The sequence below is a fragment of the Oenanthe melanoleuca genome, chromosome 1 (assembly GCF_029582105.1).
Source record: "Oenanthe melanoleuca isolate GR-GAL-2019-014 chromosome 1, OMel1.0, whole genome shotgun sequence".
Lineage (NCBI taxonomy): Eukaryota > Metazoa > Chordata > Aves > Passeriformes > Muscicapidae > Oenanthe > Oenanthe melanoleuca.
In genome coordinates, this window is record NC_079333.1 from 31752236 (window position 1) to 31772443 (window position 20208).

Sequence of the window (20208 nt, forward strand, 5' to 3'; positions counted from 1 at the left end):
GTAATGAAGCTCCTCCTCATGCTGAGGTTGACCATTACTCCTTGATCTGTTGCTGGGCATGGCTGAAATAGTTTAATAATAATGGACTACAATTAATCCCTGGGGAAAACCACTGACTACAGGCCTCTAGGTAGAAGGAAAAGGAAGGGCTCTACCCTTGGAAAAGATTCAGAAAAGAACCACTGGATCACTGATGGACTGGAAAATATGCAAAATTGTGAAAAAGCAATGAGATCAATCCAGTTAACTTTTACGAGTCACAAGGGAGAGAGTAGATGCACCTATTAGAGAAACAAAATGCAGACAATAGAAAAATCCTCACTCTAGAAGGTAAATAAATTTAAAATGCCACTTGTAAAAGAGATGCAATCAGAATAGAAACTAAGTTGAAAAATTGAAAAAAAATTGCCAAAATTTCGGTAGATGACATGTGGTCATTTTCATTAAAACTAATTACAATTGCTTATTCAGTTCTAATTTAACACAAATCATTGTTGACATTGCATCAAGAAATATGGAGACTGTTACCATTAACAGCACCGTGTATTTAGAAAATCAGTGTCTCCACCAGGGGTATGAATGTCTGCACTGAGTGGAAGCAATTTGCAGATTTCTGGTTCCACAAAGTCTGTTGGAACCATTCTTTTCATTATTTACCAGAGAAATTTTTAAACATGGACCCCTATTTTGTCCTTTTTATTCTTTTCAGTGTGCACACAGTCTGTCTTGTCATGAATGCACAAAGTTATCCAGCCAGGTTTACCCGTCCTGAACATGGATATCTTTTCCTGTCTGTTGCCCTTATGATTGTTGCAGAACATATGGGTATAATCAAAGTAAAGTAATTCTGAGGATAAACATAGCATTCACAAATCACTGACTCTGAGAATTTTACAAGATCCAATTGTAGTCCTAGTGAGACCTTTTGGAATACCCAGCCATGCAATAAATTCTGTATATTAAAATAATATAAATATTCTATTTGAATTCATGCTTTATCTAATTTGCCAGAGTATTTAACACTCTCAAGTTGACCAGATAATGTCAGAAAGACTATACTGAATATTTCTACTTGGATAATAAGGCCTGTTTTCTAGTGCTTACTCAAAATAAACTAAATTTGCATGTCAGTATAAAGTAAAGTTTATTCCAGCCCTTATTTTGCTTTCAGTCTTCTGGGAAATGAATCCACTAGTGCAGAACTCCAGATTAGAAAGTAGTTTTCAATAAATTCCTGTTTCCTGATCTACAAAAGAAGGAAGATGAGTTATAGCACCTGTCAGAAGAACTCTAATGGGCAAGATCAAGTCAAATCCTTTTGAGTACTGAATACAGTAAATAAGCTTCAGACCAAACACTATCAAGAAAAAATGTGAGAACATGGACAGGCCAAAACATTTTACATGTTATCCTACCAGTCAGATCTGTCCACTTGAACCACTTCCTGTAATCCTCTGCAGAGATTGCCCCCTTTGTGAGTGTGAAACTATACATACCATCAGCCCACACAAAACACCAGCTGACTGGGAAGATATCAGGTAGAAATTATATCCCACACAATTATATACAACAAGCATGGCCTATGATAGGAAAAATAACATTGTGAGAATTGTCTGCATCAGGGTTTGAAAACAGAGACAGAGATTGCATCTGCTCCATCTTTTTAAACGTACAAGCAGAGCTTCTCCCTTTCAGTCCTCTCCAGGCTGTAATGCAATAATGGTATGTTTCATTTCATAGACTAATCCAAAGCCCTAATGGATAAAATCCATGTCTCACCTCGACTAAATTTGACTACCATGAAAGTACAGTTTGATCCTCTCTGTAGAAAATGGTTTTCAAATTCAGCTTTGGGGCAACAGCTTTCTTGTTACCTGTAAGAATAATTAGAATTCTCATCTGTCCAACATTTCTGCTTTAATTGTGGTGAGGTTAAACCTGAACATTAGTGTGCACACTATTCAGACCAATTCTGAATGAAGAACCCTGTTTTTTGATTGAATGCCACTTCTGAAAAAGAAGACTTTAAGACTATATATATTTTTTTTTTGAGTTTTCATACTATAAAGGATCATATTTTCAAGCTTGTCCTCAATGCTCTGCATGTTGCAAATATTTTTCCCTGTTGAAACTTGGGATTTATATGTAATGACCTGCCTCCAGGAATGAACACTTTAAAGACATGCTCATGCATCATGAAACACAGTGTCTGCTCAGTTAACCCTTGGGAGAAGGGATGTTGACTGTTCTTAGGCCTAGAAAAGAGCTTAATGGCATTCCCACTTGGTTTCAAACAGATTCAAGAATTTTCAACCACCACCAGCTCACCCACCCCTACACTTTTTTGTTATTTCTGAGCCCCATTGTTATTTTTTGGCACCCTGGATCAGTCCTTGAAGATTTTATATTTTTTATCAAATGCTCACTGCCTTCCACTCATGCAAAGTCACTTATAGGTCAAATCATAGAATTATGGAATCATAGAACAGTTTGGTTTGAGAGGGACCTTTAAAGGTCATGTAGTCCAACACCCCTGCAATGAGCAGGGACATCTTCAGCTAAATCAGGTTGCTCAGAGCCCTGTTCAGCCTGGCCTTGGTCTTTTTGCTATCCCCTGATACAGTAAAAGCAGTGCAGTGTCATCTCCTGCCATATCACACAAAAAAGGAATCAGCATCATATCTCTGAGAAATATTGCTCTCAGTGAATCCTGATCAGAATGACTAAATCTGGACACCTACATACAACTTTCTTTGCAGAGTCTGAAAAGCTGCAGCTGTAACTTGTAGTTGCTCAAATATATGAAAGTTTATGTAATTCTGGATTAATTTGGATTCTTAATTTTAAAAGTTCAAGATGCTGAGTAGATATAGCAGCAAATTAGCACCCAGGACTTGTGGACCCTACTCCTACTCGTTCTACCAGCAGACAGGGCTTCTTTGTAAAATCTCCCACCCCATCATTAATTTTGCTCTGATGCAAAGTAGATCTATTAAGAGTGACATCTCCTGAAAAGTTCCTAAGGCCTCTCAGTAAATTTCAAAGTACTAGTTATATATAATCATTAATTATTTGAGATATTCAAATTAAACATATCAGTTTGAATTAACAAGTGTATAAAGGGTAATGAAAAGAGTGGAGTGAAATCCATATCTTCAGAAAACATCCAGGATAAGATCCAGTTCACTGATATGAACCCAGTGCCTCCCTCAGACATTTGTACTACAATACTGCACAGTGCAAATGCAGCCCCAGCTCCATCCAATACTAGAGTTGCCTGATTTTCTCTCACTTTGGGATGTCATCATGGAAACAGTCTTGATTACTTAATGTTCCTTAAAATGGTACTAGCTTAGTTAATCAATGTTATTCTGTTGTTTAGCAGGATATTTTTCCATTCTGAAACAGTATTGATTACCTAATTATTGCCATTAAAAGCACCCAAAACCAAAACACATTTAAGCCAGTGATTGTGTGGCTGCTATTAAAGCTCTCACAAGTAGTACTACTTCATTTCTACTGAGCTTGAAAAGAGCTATACTACCCTATTTCTACCTAGTTTGCAAAGCTTCCCTGTTTTTTAACATCTTCAACTCTCTCACTGTTCTAATATTCATCAGCTTTGTCCCCTCCCCCAGCTTCCATCAGCAAGAGACAGGATCAAACAGCTTGCTCCAGAAAGCAGCAATACAAGGCAGAAAGAAAGGGATATGGCAGCAGCTACAGGCACAGCACCTGGTTTTAATTTTTTAAACTTTAAACTTAATTCCACCTCATTCAAACTTATTTTAGAAAGCAATTGACAACAGGAAAAATTATAAAATTGGCAGGAAACTAAGACTTGAATGTTGAGAATTAAGAACTTCAAACTGTGAAATAGAATATATATGTGTATCTATATATGGCTATTGCATCATTAGGAGAATTTGGCTCTACAGCTGTAATTATGATTATTGAAGCATTCTTCTGTTTATATTTAGCCATAAAATTGTACATACTTATAAGCTCTTTTACCTTTTTAAAAAGGCAGTAGCTAACCTGTATATTTTTCAGCTATGGGATGCTCCAAATTCTGTTGGATTTGCCCCAGAGATCAAATCACTGACCTTTCTCTGTGGATAATATGTGTTTCATGAAACATGAATTGCATATATGATTGCAAATATGTTTGATCGTGTGTGCATTACCTCATGCACAGTGTAAATATTGGACATACACTTTTATGGTATCTATATAGAAAATAAAGTATTGTGTTCTCAGGTACATGGTGTGACTCTCAGGGATGTCCTGTGCAGGGCTAAGGGTTGGACTCAGCTTGGGTTGGATCCCTGTGGGTCCCCTCTATCTCAGCATATTCTGTGATTCTTTTAGTTGGTGCATGATAAACTGTCCATTATCACTGCAGATACAGGAGGCATAAACATACACTGTAATAATATCAGAGGAGTTTTATAAGCCCCAACTGTGCAAAAGTTGCCAAAGAGATAGCCCATATAAGCCTCATGAAAGCACAGTAACTTTGAGAAAAGGGAAAGCTCTGTGAAGAAACAGAGCCAACAGGGTTATTAGACTGCAACATCACTGGGGAAGATAAGTAGATGTGGTCCCATACTTTCTTGGTGAGGTCTGGCAGTTTCTCAGGTGTATGCCACTTCCTGGTGAGATACACACCTCCATCCCTGGAAGTGTACAAGTCCAGGTTGCATGGGGCCCTGAGCAACCTGATCTAAGGGTAATTTTTATGGTCCTTCCCAACCCACACCTTTCTATGATTCTATATTATATGCTCCTGTGTCAAAAAGTACTCTTAAGTATGTAGAAACAGATTCACAGAAATCGTTGTGCCTCCCATTTGTTCTAAGATGCAGAAGGTGGAGTGGAGCCATGGGGACACCTCAGAACATGTCAGTCAGGGCCCCAGCTGTAGCAGTGAGTGGCAGGGAAGGTCCTTGCCTGCACAGCTACAGACTGAGGGCTGCCCAAAGAGACACAGAGCCTGCATCCCTCTTGTTCTGCCCGCTCAGCCTCAACGCTCCAGCCAGAGGCACAGCTGAGACAGACTTATTCAGGCTTGTAGCAGTCTGAGCACAGGCTAAAGGACAAGGTGGAACATAAAACTGTAGCAAAGGAGGTCAGAGGAGAATAAATATTGAGGGATTTGCAGCCAGGTGCTAATATCCACGAGGCTTATCTGAACAAGCCTCGGTATGGCTTTCTATATATTCAGTGGACTGGGTTACTTTATAAACAATATGAAAATCAGCAAATTTAATTGCATTTTATTTAAATTTATTTAAATTCAAATAAATTGTTTTGGTTTTTGAGTTTGGATTATTCTGGAAGAACAGATTAAGTTAAAACATTTATCTACCATAACAGGACAGTGTTATCTTATAACATTTAAAATGCTGATATTAAGACTGACACCCAACAACCCAGAGAACAAAGTGTCAAAAAGGGAGTGGGGGAAAGGAGGGCAAAGGAAGAGGAAACTGTTCTGTTTCTTTCTCCCTGGTACATTTTTTCTTGCCAAGAGTGGACTTAAACTTGATTTGCTCCTTGCTATGGGACCTGGCCTAGTGCCACATACATGTTCCTGCTCTCAAGCAGCACCAGCACGCTGGTCACAACATATACTCCAGGAAAAAAAGTCCAAAATTGTCCTCCTCTCTAAAAAGGTTCTGTGTGTGAGCACGCTTGTGTGTGTGATTTATGCAAAAATCCTGTCAAAATATTCTGCTTCATCAAAAGTCTAATTTACAAACGTTTCTGGGACACTGTAGAGGCTGATTAACATGACATATCACAATTCAGAAGGAATGTTGACTGAAGCATTTTAGGAGCCTGGGATGCAGAAACACGAGGTAGATAAGCATATGGAGCTCAGTGAATGAAGCAGGAGGCTGCCTATTCTGCTGTGATTTATGTTCCTTGTGAGAACTTGATGGCTTTCTGAGATAAGAGATTTTGTTTAGAAAAAAAATCTAATGCAATGAAAAAAATATTATAGAGCTTTATTCATCTTTAATAAGCCTAGCAACATCTTCCATCATCTTCTAGAGATATCAGAATCTGGGTTTTATTAAAGAGAAAACTAGTCAGTACTGTAGCTTTATTTATAAATAGTAACTTGAAATATTTAATAAAAAATATTTATAATTTTTTTTATCCCCTGGATTTACAGAAACCACTGCAGCATTTCTCTTTCAAAATAAAACTTACCAACATTTTATAGTAGGTCTTTTAAATTATCTGTTAACTTACCCATGCATCTGAAGCTGGATTAGTTTTACATTTTCTCATTATTTATTTAACTACTTGGGGTTTTTTAATTGGATAATGACATTTTTCCAGAGTCCTCAAATATGAAAGAATCTCATAACTGTTCCATAACTTCTTTCTATATCACCAAAATAATATAAACACCACATTCTGGCCAAGTCCAAATGTCCAGCTAGTGAAAATGTTTGTTAGCAACCTTCCTGAAACAAATCTCCTCCTGCTCTATTCACTCTGCCAAAGCTCTGCTTAGTAACTTTATGGCAAAATCACTATTTCATTGTAATGAATTGCTTCTCCTCACCCCCAGGAAGATCCACAACAGCTAATTATTTGTTTGTAAGGGTTGATAGTCCAGAGCACAGGACACGAAGGAGAAAGTATTCACCAAACCAGAGACAAATTATCAGGTGTTAGAAGACTAAGCTCCCATTTTAGTTAACAGTGAGCTGGTCAACATAGTCTGTAGACTTACTATATGCAGGTTTATTTCTGGGATTAATCTGGAATTGAATTAAATTTTTGCCTTCTGTTTGTAAGTTGTACTCTCATACAGGTAGCTCAAAGGAATTTTTAGGTTAAGCAGGGAGACATAATGAATTTAGTCATCAGCTTAGGCAGGGATGCAGCGATGGCAGATGAGCTGTCTCACAGTGTGGAACCTGGATGTGGATTTTTAATTCCCATTTCATTAGGTTTGAATTTACCTATCAAGTGAGATACAGAATCAGTGTGGAACTGGCTGTTCATTCCCATATGTGCTCGTATGGGAATGAGTTATAAACCCACTCCCAAAGTGGCATAATCTAGACCAAAATTATCAAGAGGTGTTCCGAAGACACTTTATTTAAATAATATTTCTTTTTAATAACTTCCTTTCAATCTGTGTCAGTTAGTGGCAGAATTGGAGAGTAAAGGGAAGGAATCTTAAGCATCATCTTGTCTGAGGGTGCCTTTCTGACAAGATTTCTGCTAAAGGGAACTTGCAGGAAGGCAGCCAGGAGGTCCCCCTGTCCAGCTCACTGTCACCACTGGGTGTCTCACCAACCAGCTTTTTAAAGAAGCTGAAGGCAGTGATGATCCTTGCTGTGGCTGCACTGAGAAGGAAGAATATATTCTAACACCAGTAGCAGCTTACAAGAAGACAGGGCTGAATCTGTAAGTTACAGGGTGAAACAAAACTACCTGACATCTAGCTTCAAAAATGTTGGCATGTATACAACACCAGCCTGAGGTTGGCATCTCCCCTGTGTGCCATTACTGCAGCTGCATTGAGCCATTATTGCAGCTGCACTAACAAAAAATATTTCTGAATAAAGCCCAGAAGAGTGAAAATCTGTTCTCTCTCCAACAGGTTATTTCTCTTCCTTTATGTGCAAATCACCTTGGTTTCATACTTTGCCTGTTCTGTGAATGCATCTTATCCACATATAGTTCAAATTGCTGCTAATGATAATGCAGTTAATTAGCTCTGAAGGGGTTAATAGAGATGAAACAAAGTTCTCCTGGCAGAAGACTATGCCTGAAACCACACACTTTTCTGGCATTACCCTGCAAAAAAACATCACACCAAAACAGCATTAAGGAAAGACAAATTAAACAGGAGAGTAGTAGCCAGGGGAGTCTTAAAGTTAATCCACCATATTGCTGTAAAAAGGTTTGCCATCTGGATCCCAGTTTGCTACAATATTGAGGCTTCATGGCATTTCCTCCCCTTCATCTTCATTTTCAGCTCCCATCCCTGGGAGAGCTGAGGAACCTGTGCAGTACTCCAGTGCTGCAGCGTGTGTGTGAGATACAGGATGCTCTCAGAAATCCCAGTTACAGTGTGTAAACAACTAACTGTCTTCTATAGCAACTCTGCAGCAGTTGTATGGCAGCAGCCTCTGACAGACTCACAGCCAGTGCAGCAGTGACAATTGTAGTTGTTTTGGGGCTCTAAAAGCACACAAAACCCAGCTCTTGCTTTTTCCAGACAGAAGGACTGGACGCTGCGTGGCTTTACCAATCACTCTCGATTCCAATAAATCCATTAAGCTTTTGTGAGCTTTTTCAAACCCCTCTCTTTACCTCTGCTCAAGGCAAGCAGGAGCTGCAGAGAGACCTCTTTGCATCAAATCCCTCAAGGCACTGGAGGGCTGGTCGGCTCGGGATGCAGTGCTGGGGCTGGGAGCTGTAACTCGACAGAGCACACCTGAGGCTCCGGGTGCCGGCTCTGGCTCGCAGGGCAGAAGAGAAAAAGGATCAGCAGCTGCATTGATACCACCAGCACACCTGCTTTGGACGGCTGAGGCAGCCAAGGGGTCAGAGTGAATTAACTCTCGCCTGCTCCAGCACGGTGGTGGAGGTCAGGAAGGAGCCTGACACACATTAAAGCAGAAGAGGAGAGATTATATGACTCAAAGGGAATTAAACAGAGATATCTGGGAGCATGTTTTTTCATTGGGTATTTTGGTATGAGGTTTCTTTTTCTCCTAGGTTTTGATGAGGGGAAAGAAAAAAAAAGGTGCTTGTTCTCAGATATCTGTTGTTGTCACTGTATACAGACAGGTTGTTTTTCTAGTGAGTAAAAAGACAAATTCCCCATTTTGGCTACTTTTCCTGGAATAAAGCCAAGCTTCAAAGGAACAGAGCCAGGTCCTCAGGTCACAGAAATTCAAACAGCACCAAGAGAAAGCGAGATTTTGAACCAGTTTGCACCTCTGTAAACAACTTCTGTTCATGTAAACAACTTCCTACTGACTTCAGAAGAGTAGTCTGATTTCCTCTCCCTGGAAACAGGTTCTGACCCATTAAATTGTTCTTTTTCTCAGATGTATTTAAATGCATTTCATGTCTGCAGTCCCTGCATATCTGCCATGTGGAGGTGGGTGGATAGGAGGGGATGAAGAGAAACTTTCCACCTAAGCCCCAGACTGATTCAGCTGTCATTAAAAACGACAGATGAAAGGGACAAATAGTTTTTCCTGTCCCCTGAGAAGCAGACAGCCCAGCTTGGGTGAGGACTGGAGCAGCTGGGAGGCACAGCTCTCCAGCCAGGCTGACCTTGCCAGTGCTGAGCAGCACAGTCCAGCCTGAGTGAGGACAGTCTGCCAAAGTGGTGCCCCTGGACATCAGGAATGTTAAATTCACTTTGGGCACGCATGGATAGCTCCACTTGTCACACTTTTGAGAGGCACAGCTCCCAGCACTTCCCAGGTACTGGGAGGATTTTTAAAGAAATAATTACAACAAGCCTTAAGAGAATTTCTCAGTGGTTTTATATAACACAATTCCTGCCTAGTTGTTTCCTTCACTGTGAAGTTACAGAAACCTGCAGTATGACCCATTAATAGAATATTTTTAGTAACAGAGAAGTCACTGAGATCTGGAGGCAGAAAAGATTATTTAACTTTTTTAGGTGAAATCTCTAGACACACGAACATATGCTGCCCATGTATTTTCAAGACCTTTCTACTTCTACCTGCAAGGGAGGACCATCTCTTCTGCTCATACAATTTTGACAAACTACTAACAGGCTAATTTTCTTAAGGAAAGATTACTCAAATCACTTAACCTTCTTAAAATACATGAGATAGCAGTGGGCTTCTCTGACCTTAGAAACATCCCAAAATAAGTTTTCAGTAAGTGAAAATGCAAGATGCACCAAGATAAAATATATTCATCATAATGTTAACAATGTCTTGGATATGTTTTAAAGCTTAAAAGCATTAGGGAAATAACATCCCATCAGAGACCAGCATCCTGAACTGTACTTCATTTTCATTGCTGTTGACCTGTTAGCAAAAGAATCCACAAGTAAAAGCAACAGATCAAGTTGGCAGCAAGTACAGTCAGCTATGCACTGCAGTATATGCTTATCTATAATGGGGTTTTCTTGAGGAAGCTCTTATATAAGGCTTATCACAATATCTCAACCTGAATAAAATTCTTTGATCTAAGATCCCACCCCTTTTAAAAGTCAGAATTATCATAAAAATCTTTGGAGCAAAAATCTAAACACTATGAATATTCATGCTCTTCACAGCTGTTACATTTATGGAAATGCAATAACAGCAAACTTCTTGTATTTGGCAAAGAGTTTTTACCAGATGAATATATGCCAGTAAAAGAACTTAAGTGAAATGAAAAGCCTGGCTCACTCCTGTTGTCTAAAGAAGTGTGCTGCAGTCCAGAGCATTTTGAAAGTTAGAGTCTTTTTCTTCAAATCTCAAAACATGCATGCAAATTTCAGCTGGCAGTGCATACACAGCCCATATTTAATAAACACATCCTTTTGAAAACAATGTTCTATGTCCACAGTTAAACAACCAATGAATGGACATTTTTCCCTCTTAGTAATAACAGCAGTCTATTTGTTTGTGATGCTGCATGCTGTCAGAGTTGTCATCTTTCCAGAAAGTTTAATCCAGACATTTGAATTTGCCCCTTAACAAACAATCAGCATGGCTAATTGAAGGGGGGAAAAAATCAGATTAAATTACCTGTCTATTTATTCCTAATGCTATGATTTTTTACAGCCTTTCTCCATCAGCTCTCAGTGCAAAACTGCATATACTAGGAATGTCTGCAAGATGCACAGATAAAAAACATTCAGCTCAAGATGTAAGGTAAAGAGGATTGCAACATACCTTCAGCAGTGTGCTCCTTGCTTCCCAGCCAGCCACTTCTCAAGAATGTGCACTACAGACGGGACTAGGAAAGTAATTTTAAATGGACTACTAATAAGTAGGTCCATGAAAGCAGATGTGACAGCAGGGTGTCACTAGGTCCTTTTTAAACTTGCCTCCAGTGCTGTCTGCTAGTTCCTCCAGACAGAATCAGCAGTGGCTGCTCGGCTCAGGGCTGGAGCAGCCTGGGTGCGTTTTGGCTGCAGTTGCTAATGCTCCTCTTGCAGGGAAGCGCAGAAGTCTGTGTGTGCCTGCACTAACTGCACACACTCATCAGCTGCTACAGGCACGGAGATGTGATATGCATACTGAAAGAGCCGTGCAGGGAGGAGTAGTTCAGAAGCACACCCAAGCCTGTTCTGCTGGTAATTGCACCCTGCTGACCTCCCTGGGCTGGATCACTGCTGTAGAATTCACCAATAAGTCTATCAGTCAATAAGCAATGGATCTGAAACTGTGCATACGGGGAGGGGAGAGGAGAGGGCAAATGCATCTTCAAGCCTTCAAACATAAAACTTTTCAAGATAGCTCGTTTAAATTTCTCTGCCCTTAATGTTCCCTCTGCAAATGTCATGGTCCATAGTTGAAAGGAATTGGATTTCATTTTAATTAATAATCTGAAAGAGGATTTCTCTAGCCATGATAAAGCACATTTTTAAGAGTCCCTAATGAGAACTTACTATTCCAGGGGTTATAGGAGTACAGCAGCCAGCTGTGAAGATGGCCCCACAGAGCAAGGTGGTCTACCAAGTCACTCTAGAATCCAGAGCTCACAGCCAGGTAGGATAAGAAAAATGAAAGAAATATCAATATCTTTACTTTTCATGGGTGAAAATGAGCTTCAGGGGGGAAGAGATGTGTCCAAAGTCACACGTGGAATTTGAACCCAAATCTCCCACATCCAATTCCAGTTCCTTACAAATAAAACCAAACTGCTTCTGTAGATGCAAATTATCGAAATACAAAGCAGCCCAGGCTGCTGCTAACCAAAAAATTCAATATAAGCCAAAGTGGCATCCTCATGTCTTCTTTTTAAATGCAATGTTTTCACATGAATTTGTTCATGCAAACCTGACAGCTAATTCTTCTGGAATGTTCTCCAACCTTCTCCTGGGAAACTGAGCTGTCACATTAACTTGCACACCTTTTCCACAAAGCTGTAGGATTAAAACTACTTTAGCTGTCCAAACTCTACTCTCTCAATATTGAAAGATACACTTCTTGGTCCCACAGTGGTTTTTGGCTTCATGGGTTGATGGGGGAAAAAAGCCTCAAAACATATAATAGTAATCAGCAAAAGGGTCTAGCAGCTCTGATATGGCTCTGGAGATTATTATTCCTGGGTCTGACTGTATACTGCTTTATTTGGGAGGTGTGATAATATCACAGTTCAAGGGGGTATGGCTGCAGGACATAAATATGGGACTTGAAAAATCTTCCTGGAAGTGTATAGTCTCCAGAGTAGCAGAATATCTGCAGGGAATATTTTTCTGAATTAGAAGAAAAGCTTCTTTTTTTGTTATTGTTATTTACAGACAAGTGGGAACAACAAACAGCCTTAAGTCCATTGTGTAAGAACTTTAATGAACAAACCTGAACCTTAATGAAAAATACAAGACAAGCACACTAGTGGAGAAAAAAAAACAAAACAAAATCACGCTTAAAATACATTAAAAGCCCTACATCTCTTTTTATAAATGTATTTTTTCTAAATACATAACTTCATTATCTCAATAAAATCACTCAGTATTAGCTGTGTTCGGGTTTACAGTGAAAACAGAATTTTTTTCTTGTGAAGAATTTTATCCTAGAAAAACAGTTTTGGAAATGCCAGGTTTGGGGCATCTGCAACCTCCCTGGGTAACCTGTTCCAGTATCTCACCATCCTTACAGAAATTTCTTCCATATGCCTAATCAAAATCTCCTCTCTTTTGATTTGTATGCCTTGGTCTTGGTCCCATCCCTACAGTTCCTGGTGAAGAATTTTTCTCTGTCTCCCCTGTAGGCTCCCTTCAGGTATTGGAGGGTTGCTGTGATGTCTCCATGAAACCTGCTCCTGGATGTCTCTGTCCTCCAAACTGCCCATAATTCACATCAAGAGTGGAAGTCCTGCTCTTCCTCTGAGCTGACTGACATCTCCAGGAAAATCCATTCCTAATTAGTGCTGCTAGTCCTGTCTGAGCAGGACTTAAATTGGTGTGGGTATTGTCAGCATGGCACCATGCTCAGGGCAATTAATGCTTCCTCAGTAGTGTAGAGCCACCCAGGCTCAGTGCCAGGCTTATCACATCATGGATTTTCTGTTCTTCTGGTTACTGCTGTACCTTTATTGATACAAGTCTAAAAAAATTTTAAAATAAATAAAAAAGACAGTGTTCTGGGATTGTTGGCAAATCTCTAAGAATTTGAAAGTACTTGAAAGTCATATTAAACAGTAAATAAAGCACTAGTGATATGGAGGAAAAAGCTCCAAAAAGACCTGAACTTCCCTTGTATCAATATTTCTATAGAATGAGCAAATCCATAAAAAACTTTTGGTTTTTTTTGCAAGATAGCCACTTTTTATGAAAATAATCAAATATCCTTCTAGTCTAGGAAAAATCCAAGAAATATGCATATGGAGCTGTGTTAAATAATGCTCAAACCAGTGACAGCAGTAACTTCCTACTATCTTTCTTCACAGGATATTGCAGTTTTCATTAAAATACAGTATTATCTGAGTGAGATGAGTAAAAGAAACTTCTTTTCTCATAATTTTTAAATAAAAAAAAAATAAACACATTAAAAAACCAAATAATTTGGTCTGGGTTTCCTCTACAAAACTTATTTCTTTTAAGTACTTGATTTTAGACAATTTTTTGAAGCATTGTTTTACAGAATCAGCACATGGCCTGGAAATCATACTCTTTCAAAATGGTGCAAATGGGATGCTGAAAACCACCCCCAGTGTTGAAAATCTTAATTTTATACTTATTTCAAAATATTAAAGAAGACAAACACCTTTCTATCTTTTTCCAATCTCATTGATTTACAATAGAATGATATTTTTCTTCTTAAATATTTTATCAAACCTCCTTAATAAATAGGGTATAGAATTTATACAGGACATAATATAAGGTTTATCCACTCCTGATTGTTATCTAACTTCAGGCTAAACATATCCTTAAACAAATTTTAGGAAATGTACTTGTGCCTAAATAAATTATTAACTCTAAAAAGAATGGATTAAAGGTGGATTTTCAACCTATATATAGGCTGCTACAAGGTGCCAGTGTATTCCCAGTGAACAGGCTCTCTACAAAATAGCATTCAGGGAAGAAATAAATTTAAAAAAAAAAAAAAAAAGTTTCAAGGAATTAAGAACCGTTTTTCAACTCCATTGAAAATGACGGACATAACATATTCGACCAAAAATACCAAAAAAAAGATGAAATCCCCACGACAGGAATTTCTCTCCTTCCTTCAATAACAAATTGGAAAATGTCAACACAAACAACTTTTACAATATTTGTCAAATATAAACTTTTAAAGAAGCTCTGACTCCTTCCCTAGGTCATACATGGTTGTCTTGCAAAGTTGCAATGATTTCCAAAAATTTCATTACAGAGCACAGACCCCAGTCACTTTAGGTGGGAAAATACCTGTAAATCACATTAATAGCAAGAGAAAAATTGTTCTATATAGTACATCCACTTCATCTATCTTTGTGTGTAGATACATATGTGCACAATATTGATTATCCACTACAAATGGTCTGGAAGATCAGAATGAATATATATAAATATATGTACATATATGTGTGTGTATATCTATTACATTCATTTAATCTATATATAAATAATTCACATAGGTATATGTGTGCTAATGTACGTCCTGCATGTAAATAAACTATGAGTGTATGAATTCAAATTAAATACTATACTGACTTTTTGATAAATGCTAACTTGTCTGAAAGCAATATGAAAAAATTCTTGCCTGTAAATAGAGAGATAGTATAGATAGAATAGACAGTATTTAGAAACTTAAAGCTCATATCTTGGTACTATATTTCTTTTAGCATTCCACATTTCTCATTCAAAAGATATTGACTTTTTCCTCCTCATAGTTTCAGAGTGAGGGTAGATGAATGTCATTTGAGCAAGGCTGTGTATTTACTCAGAAGACACATTTTTTCTTTAACACTGAACATTAATAATTTACCCTCTAAGATATTAGAATAGCATCAAATTCCACTTACATTTTTACAAGATTTGTGTGTGACAGCTAGTCATCGAGGTTCTTTTTGTGAGCAAAGTTCTCTGAATGTGGTCTATACATAGAAAACTGTGCTTTCTTAAGCTATTAATAATAAGTGATTTTAATACTATATTTGAGTTTCCAGTAACATTTTTATTTATGAAAATTAGTACCTGACAAAGACATATGAATGGGAATTCACACCAAAAGTCAAACATTAAAAAAAAAAAAAAAAAAAAGAGAGAGATTTTGAGAGAATGTGATGTGACTGCTTGATTACTTTTAATTTTTTTTTCTCTACCCTTATGATCTATTCTGCAGTCTCCATTTTAAAGTCGAGATGAAATTCAATTCAGACTGAAGTCAGGAAGATAAAAAGGCAGCTTTTTATCAGAGGACTGATTCTGATCTTGTGTATGACCAGCTTCACAGAGGCATAATTCTCCAGCTTTCCCATAAGACACTGTGTCTTCTCCAGGAAGAACTGGCAAAAATTGAAGTCCCACTGATCTATAATGAAGGTCAGTCATAGTCTTAAGGCACAAATTTCTTCTCTTTCTAATTTAAAGTCATGTTTTTGTAATACCAGGTGCAAGAGATCTAGTTTTTCCCATTTGCCCTAGATAACATGCATCAGCATATGTTTTCCTTAGTAAGGCACCCATTGGAGGCATAAATGTCAGACATGAAGAAGGTGCTGGGTCATACATTTTCTTTAACAGTGATGTGCACACCCATCTGTCCCTCAAATCTCTCTGTGAACCTGTTACTGTGCTTTTGAGAGTGAAACTGGACTGCTTTGCTATTGAAGTGCTGCTGTACTGGGCTGTGAAGTTCCAATTGTCAATATGTTTAATGAAAAATGTATAGATAGGAAGGAGATGAACAATTTTGGTGCATGTGCAAACTCTCAGATAAAACTTTCAAAAAGTGCCTTTGGTTTGGGAGCAGAGATCTCACTGATGTCTAAGGAGATGTGCTTCTGTGCCATGTGTGCTCTGCAATATGCACATCTTCAACTAATTACTAAATGGAGATTAAATTTGAATGCTGACCAAGGTACTTGATCTTTCAAAAAGATTTTCTTCTATGTGAATCATTCAAATAGCAAATTTTAAAGCCTTTCTTTCAAATACCTGTGGGAATAAGAAAACATAAATAAATCTTACCTCCTTATCCATGAGAGTCAGAAAGCACAGCTGCCATCAGCCACACTAATTCAGATAAAAGCAAGCAGATTTTAGAGAAAAATGGCTTTTACTGACAATTCTAACTTTTCACTGGAAGTGTATGTTTAGATGTGTGTTTAGATGGGGTAGGTTTTCCTGACCCAACATAATTTCTAAAAGTTGGATGAGATCACAACCCCAGACTTTAAGTAATTCAATATGCTAGAGTTAAAATCACTTGATCTGTGTCTGCCTTGAACTATAAATATAAAAGGTTGACCATATTTTATTCTCTAACTTTGTTTCTCAGTTTTGTTCCATACTCTTTAATCTAATAGGCATTTTCATCTCCAAAAAAAAAAAAAATTCCAAAAATATTTAGCCAGAAACTCCTCTTAAAATAGCCTGAAAACTTGCTCTTAAAACAGAAATATGGAAGTCCTGGCTTTGGAAATTATGATATTACCTATTACCACAGTCAAAAAACCAGCACTAGACTATTTAATACATTGAGAATTTCACACATTAGGAAGGGTCAGCTTGGCATACTGTTGTAAACTGAGCTGCATCACTGCAGTGCAAACAAAAGGTAATTTCATATTCAACATCATTTCTGCACTCAAACAGCTCCAAATATGCCCAGCACCAAAGGATACCCATTGTGTGCTATATTACTGCTGGGTGTTTTAGATCTTTATACAGCAAAATATTTTTGTGGACTTCCTTTTGTTTAAACAAGACAGTATTCCCATTGTCTTCAATGGATGAGAGGAGTATCAATAAGAAGCATAACTGAGCTGGTGTAAATAGTTCTGGGTCAGAGGAAAGAGGCAGCCACAGGATAGTTAGTGAGTGCTAATTGGATAATGCAGTGAGAAACAGAGCTAAGTACAGAGGAAGATAACTAACAGGAGGCTTAGATAACTAGAGCCAATGTAAGTGCTGAGCTCTAGGAACAGACATAACAGGGAAAAAAATGGACTCAAACTTTGTTTGATGTAGTAAATCATTACACAGGGAGAACCAAAGGAAAGAGAAAAGACTGAGTGCTGCAGACTAATACAGAAACTCCCAGGCTGGACCCAGCTGATGACTCCTTTGCTAAAACACAGAGCAAAACAACTACATGATCTTTCAGAAAGCAAGCCAAGGAAGGTAATGGTAAGTTTTTTGTTGCCTAAATGAATTGTACATGAACTACTTGATGCTTCTTGCTAAGTAATGCCCTCTTGTGGGGTCACTGATACTGATAATTGCTACTATAAAGGTGGCAGAGACATTCCAGCCCCTGCTGTTTAAACAAGATGCTTAGCTGGCCTGGTTGGGCTTCAGGTTCCCCTTGATCCTTGATCCTTGATCAGGATCCCTTGATTCCCCTTGAACTGGGCAGTCAGGGTGCTACCAATGCAGAGCATAAAGTCATTCCCTGAGAGCCCATGGCACACAGCACAGCAGGTGGGAGGCAGGCTTGGGGTAAAATTTTCAGAAGTGGTTTGTGGTGTGGCTTGAACTCCCACGCATGCAGGCATTTCTTTATTTCTTTTATCCTTAAAACACAAATCCAAATCATAGTCAAAAGACTTAAAAAAAAAGGAAAATATAACTTAAATGCTTTCTATTATTTCCTGAGTTGAGTAAGAACTTTGGGAACACAATGATCTTAGTGATCTTTTCCAATCTTTATGATTCTGTGATTTTAGAGCTGTGGATTGTATCAAGAGAGCAAACATGGAGACTTCACCAGTCTGAGACACTTCAAACAGAGCTGGTAAGGCATCACCAGGAGTGTTCCCTTAGCCCCAGGACAAGGACTGGATGAATAAGTAGGTACTGCTAATCTCTAGTTCCTGTAATTTTATTAGAAAATATCTCTGTTCACAGGGATTTATACCCTGTTGCTAAGCAGCAAATCTGTGCATTCCTGATTCACTCTGGTCTCAGAAAAGACTGGAGCAATGTCTGTTTGCCATCCAGGAACTCCAAAGATCAATTAGCTTTCTGGGCTGCCCTAGGTATAGCTTTACAATGCTCAGATTTACAAGCACATTCATGAAATCAGACACTTGTCCCTATTTGTTTCTACTTGGCAAACAGGGCTCAGGAGAAAGGAAGGAAAAGCAAATTAGAGACATGTTGACAGAAGAGGGTTCTTATTCTTAAGAATGTCACTGTGCCTGTCCCTCAGACTGTTTTTTCCCCTGTGAACTGCAGGAGGAAGTTGTTGAAAGCTGTCTTCTGCATTTGAAGAGGTCTGCTGTTGGATACACTATGTAGTAGGAGTATAGGCAGTGCAATGTTGAAAATTTCTTTCTGGCAAGGAGGTAGAAGAAGCAGCCAGGATCCTATCCCATTTCCCCAGCAAGCAGAAAATAAATGCTAGCTCTGCCCAACAGAATCCATCACCAGGCTCTCATGTTTCAGGTCCTTAGCATTCCACCTCAGATCAAAACTGCTTTTCCAAAGCAAAAGTTTCAAGACTTTTACTCAAAAACTGCATAGAAAATGTACAGTGCTTTGTCATATTTTCCAGAGGCATGGTCAAAAGACATCCTTCTGCTTTCTATTTTATGCTTGTCTTTTGCTGAGAAATATTGTAAAGAAATACAAGCATGCCCCACAAGTATTTGTGACTCATTTCAAATTCACCTCTATGTCATCAGGATTCATTCCCTGCATGGCATTTCATAAAAATGAAAGAAAGGTTTTTAAAGGTCTTCTGCTAACAATAAAAAGCACCAACAAGAGCTCACTGCATTTGTCCAAGGGAAAAAAAAAAACCACAGAAGTATGAAAATAAGGAGAGTTTCAGAAGAAAGAAAATAACCCCATAAATTTCCTAACATTGCCAGCATGGTCTGAAAATACCAGAAAATACTCTCAGGTCAGTGATCACAAACAGCAGCATTTGCATCCATAAGAACTGACATCAAGAAAGAGAAATAACTTTGGTTTGGTTTGGTTTGGTTTTTTCCATAACAATGGGAACTAATGATTTCTGATTTTCCACAACTTGTAGACACAAGTGATCAATTTCTAGACCTGAATGGATGGTATTTTCCAGAGCTGGCCATTTACAGAGGTTCTTGCTCATTTTGATGTCTGCTGTTTGATAACATACGAGCTGATTTCTTCCCTCATACAAGTGAGTATTGGGAGCATTTGTAAAATTTCTGTTCCCTACTCACATACCCATCTTTAAAGAACTTGTAATGTCTTCATTATCCTTGAATCTTTGACCTCTTCTAAACTGTTATCAAATCTGGCTAAAAATTAGTCAAAGAATTTACAAATCCCAGCAAACATAGATATCTGTATATATGCAGAGATACACTAGGTACTGAATAAATCTCAAGGAAGCATTAAAAAAGGAGGAGGAAATGACAAAGACTGTATGTCCCCATTTACCCTTGAAATTGAAGATCAGGTCTGAGGCTGAGCACATAAGGGGCTAAAGATTCATCAGACTATGCACAACAGAGGATACTAATTTCAGAAATAGTGGTGGAAATGACTATATGATCCTATGCTTCTGTGATTTGTGTTTATATGATTCCATGGTTCCACATTTATATGATTCTGTGCTTCTAAGATACCATGTTTCTATGACTCTATGATGCTGTGTTACAAAGCACAACAGCTTCCATCAAACAAGACAACCTGACCCTGACTCAGATATGAGGTGTAGGTGTCCATAATTTTGAAAAATAAAAATTAAATATTTTAAACAGACACAGAAATTTCATAATATCTACCTTCAGGAGATGCAGACAGAGTTCATATTTGTCTTATAACAAAGTACGTGTGTGATAATTTCAAAGTTTATTTTCATTTTTCTCCTAGAAAACAGCCTCCAA

General features: G+C 38.2%; 1 protein-coding gene across 1 annotated transcript in view; it reads right to left on the reverse strand.

Annotated features, from left to right (window-relative positions):
* TENM4 (teneurin transmembrane protein 4) overlaps positions 1–11224 on the reverse strand; it is a 1506484-nt gene extending 1495260 nt beyond the window's left edge. Inside the window, exon 1 of the mRNA XM_056495278.1 lies at positions 10911–11224. The gene's annotated coding sequence lies outside the window, so the exon portion shown is untranslated. The remainder of the gene's footprint in view (positions 1–10910) is intronic.
* Positions 11225–20208: the final 8984 nt, after the last annotated feature.